We start from the raw sequence: 4508 nt of genomic DNA, 5'->3' as shown, positions 1-4508 counted from the left end.
AAGGAATAAGAAACTTTACTCTGTTTTTTCTGGGGTTCAAAGAAAACTAAAGAGTTCAGAACCTTCTTTATAGTTTCTCTCACAACAAAGAAATAAGCACCGTACCTACCTAATGTATAAAAGAAGACTGATAAGCTGGATGAGGGGCAGGAAGTCCACTGAAAAAGTGTTGGTTGCTCTAATTAGTAGAGGAATTGTAAGAACCGAAACCCATTTAGAACATTAAACATTATATAGTGAAAAGCAAATATTTCTCGTCCCTTACAGGTTTTATGGGGCCTAATAAGATCAGAACTTGAAGGAAGTTGAGTGCCTCAGCATGTGTCAAACAATAGATCTAATGGCTACGATGAGGATAGAAAGGCATTTGGGGGAGATTATTTCAAAGGGAAATGCCTTACGGCGTAATAAGGAGATAAACTCCGTTGTAATAGATGCACTAGCTATTCATCAATAATTATTAATAACATATTGTATCTTCCTTTGAGCTCAATTATGTGACTCAACCCCATCTAATTTCATCATTTAGTGATCTGGCTCATTTTGTAATACATGATGCCATACAAATTTAGGTCTGTGTTTTCAAGTTTTGTAAGCCCAACAACAACAACAAAGGTTGCAATTTATATAAGGACCACTCAAGGAGTGTCGAGAATGCAAGGACATAATAATACTGATTCGGAAATGAAAGCCATGTTAGAATGAAGCATGGCATGATTAGCATGTGCCACATCATCAAGATGACATCAACAAAATTAACTGAATATGCGGACAATTAGATTTCACGACATCACAATGATAACATTAGCACAGCAGGTTTAAAACAACAGGTGGCGGCTCCAAAAGGCACCACATACATCTTAGGAGGTAAGCTAAATGGTCTTTTCAATAAAAAAAAAATAATAGCAATAAATTCTGCCTTTTCAAATTCCACTAGGTCCTATAAAAGTTTTGAGGCCAATTAGCTAAGAAGTTCTATTTTTTATGTTTTCACGTCTAATGATAACCCTAAGCTAATTTTATGTTATTCCAGGGCCATTGAACCCATTGTATTTATGGGCTCATTTCTTCAAGCTGTGAAAATCCTCTAACAGACCCAACAACAAACCAAAGACAAATTCAAAGCAGCAAGTTGGATGGATTTATGAATAATAATGCAAGGACTACACAGAATGAAATCCATTGAGGCACAGGAGCCTGGCACATCATGCATTTTAGGACCAATTAGAGGATGCAACATGTTCAAGGCAAACAGAGGAGGATTGCCACTGATCCTAAATTTAGGAGCGCCTTATCACCGTTAAATCACCTAAATGAGAAGCTGCTATTTACAGTAGTCCTGTTATAATGATCAGTCATAGGTCTAAATGTTATTTCATTAAGATGAAAGACACAAAAATAATATAATTTATTAATTTCTCAGCCAACATTTTAGTGTTATTCAGAAGTCTTAAAGTTATTTACTTATTTTGGATTCAGACACCCTTCAGGGCATATGATAACTATTTTTTTATGATATCTTTTATAACATTTGCGGTTTTCTTAAATTAATTGCATCCCCATATGCCAGGTCCCAGGTCACACAAAAAAACGCAAATCTTCATAAATATAATTCAAGCATCAGAATAGAAAGTCATCTCTAAATTTGCATTTTCTGTATAGTGTATATGAAGATTTTGCCCTGGAGCCTGGCACATCATGCATTTTGGGACCAATTAGAGGATGCAACATGTTCAAGGCAAACAAAGGAGGATTCCCACTGATCCTAAATTTAGGAGCGCCTTATCACCATTAAATCACCTAAATGACAAGCTGTTATTTACAATAGCCCTGCTGTTATAATGATCAGTCATAGGTCTAAATGTTATTTCATTGAGATGAAAGGCACAACAATAATATAATTTATTAATTTCTCAGCCAACATTTTAGTGTTATTCAACAGTCTTAAAGTTACTTATTTATTTTGAATTCGAACACCCTTCAGGGCATATGATAACTGTTTTTTTATGATACCTTTTATAACAGCTGCAGTTTTCTTAAATTAATTGCATCTCCACATGCCAGGTCCCAGGTCACACAACAAAACGCATTTCTTCATAACTATAATTCAAGCATCAGAATAGAAAGTCATCTCTAAATTTGCATTTTCTGTATTGTGTATAAAGATTTTTCGGTCACAATGATCATTAGTACAAAGTGAAAAGAAAGAATCTGGAGTTGGTCTTTGCAGAGAAATTTATTCTCAAACATGCAGTCACTATTTTGAGCAAGTATAAGACAATTCCACAAATTTAACAGTAGGTTCATGGCTATAATGTTTCTCACCCCGTGACAGCAATACATCAGTAATCATAATGATTACTTTACTGTCATGGTGAATGCTTGAAGACATGCAGCCCCCAAAGCTAATTTAGAATACTAATCCATATAAAAGGAAATTTGAGGAAGATGAAACATGATCAGCCAATTAGAGTTCATGAAAATTTAATGCAGAAACCATCACTTGAGTGAATGACATTTAACTCATCAATGTTTTCCAAGTCAGAATCTGCTTCCATATCCTTCCATTTCACCCAATCCTCTGAAAAATTGTTTTCTTCCCTCAGAGGTGAGGGAACTCTCAATTCATGGGTGAGGACAAGATAAGGATCCTCAACAAAATACTTATTCTCAAGTACCTCTTTAGCATTTAGCCTAGCTGCAGGGTCATATCAAACAAGTCTTTCCAATATAGAAAACATGTTGTCTGAGCAATTGGGGACATGGTTCTTCAGACCAACGGGGCTTCCATCACCAGGAAAACAAAGTTTCCTATAATTAGGAAGATTGGAGCATCCAGGCCAATTTTCTTCTGTTGGAGTCCCAAGAACTTTAACCAGCCTGCTAAGTTGATCGATGTCTGAAGTCCCAGAAAAGAGACGTTCTAAAATCAAGAGCTCCCCCAGAATGCAACCTAACGACCACAAATCAATTTCTTTTCCATAGATCGTTGCTCCATAGAGCAACTCCGGAGCTCTGTACCATCGAGTTCCAACACCAGATGTGAATCCCTGCATCACCATATCACCTTCATTTTTCCAGCTCAAATCCAAATTCGCAGTTTCTGCCATATCATCAAAATTAGTTTCAACTGCAGTGGATGAATCCTCCTCCCCTTCATTCCGCACTCCCTTAACACTATCATCTTCCTCCATCAACCTTTCTCCTGGGGCATCAACAACGATATCCTCTTGAGGAAGCTCATACTCTACTTCATAGATCGCCCTCTTGAGGAAGCTCATACTCTACTTCATAGATCGCTTCAGGCTCTTCAAGTATCCTTGCCTGCAAGTATTGATTTTCGAATTCAGAGATCACTAAGTTATTGAATGTTCAGGCATCCTACTGACGAAGAATCACTAAACTTTAAGCACTATTCAGTTTCAATTTGGGCAACTATTAACCTTGCGCTTCTATGCAACATTTGCTCGAATAGTTATAATAAAAGGCAAAATCAATTCATTTATCTAGTTTCCAAAGCGCTTTGAATCAGTCAAAATTTTCAAGATTTTAGATTGAACTTTTCACGTGTGAGATTTGTTAACATTTTGAACTACTACGAAGATGCAGTTAACCATAAACAGGCTTTCAGCATATTTTAAAATATTAAAAACATGAAATGGGAAACAGAACAGAATGTACGAACACTTCAAGAAATAGGGTCAAACAGAGCTGGAGGATTGAAGGTGATAAGAAAAAAAACACAGAAGAGGCAGCAGATGGCAAGCCACTAAATCATCTATACTTACCTATCCAAAATCAGCGAGCTTGAGAATTCCATCAGCCGAAATGAGCAGATTAGAGGGCTTTAGGTCACGATGGATAACCCAATTGGCATGGCAGTCAGCCAGCCCTTGCAAGATCTGAATCATCCAGGCCTTAACCTCGGCCTCGGGAATACCATTTTCTCCCTTATTCTTAGCAGACTTAATGACAGAATAGAGATCGGAAGGCAGAAACTCCAAAACCAGAACTGCGTCTTCATTTTCTCTCCAAAACCACTCATAGAGCCTCACAACATTGGGGCACCCACAAAGCCTCTGCAACGCCTTAATCTCTCTCCAAGAGCTTTGATAGTCATGCACCTCCTTAAGGGCTACTATTAGACCGTCCTCCTTTCTTCACCTTCTGTACACATCTGAGTAAGTTCCGCTGTGGACCCTCTCTAGAATCTCGTAACGGGCACATATTTCTTTGTTGTCGTGGAGACTCCAGCTGCTCTGCACATTGTCCTCCATGTTTTGCATTCCTCAAATCTTCGGAAGACCTGTTCCCATCAAATCTTTTCAAGATTTTAACTCTCAAAACCCACCCATCAAATCTTTTCGAGGTATTCAAGTCTCAAAACCCTAAAACACTAAAACCCTATGGAGAAATCCCCAATTCCATGGTCCGGAGAACATGGCCAGTGTTTATAAATCCCAAATTCCTCAATTCAAACCAACCTTCATAAGCCCAGAGAGTTTCAA

General features: G+C 37.8%; 1 pseudogene; it reads right to left on the bottom strand.

Annotated features, from left to right (window-relative positions):
- Positions 1-2474: 2474 nt before the first annotated feature.
- LOC149151921 (cyclin-dependent kinase F-1-like) lies at positions 2475-4277 on the bottom strand (annotated as a pseudogene).
- Positions 4278-4508: the final 231 nt, after the last annotated feature.

Source organism: Pinus tabuliformis, chromosome 9, assembly GCF_031772625.1.
Source record: "Pinus tabuliformis cultivar Carrire ecotype Pingquan chromosome 9, CPIR1, whole genome shotgun sequence".
Classification (NCBI taxonomy): Eukaryota; Viridiplantae; Streptophyta; class Pinopsida; order Pinales; family Pinaceae; genus Pinus; species Pinus tabuliformis.
The sequence above is the reverse complement of the archived record's forward strand: the minus strand, read 5'-3'. Positions and strand labels throughout refer to the sequence as shown.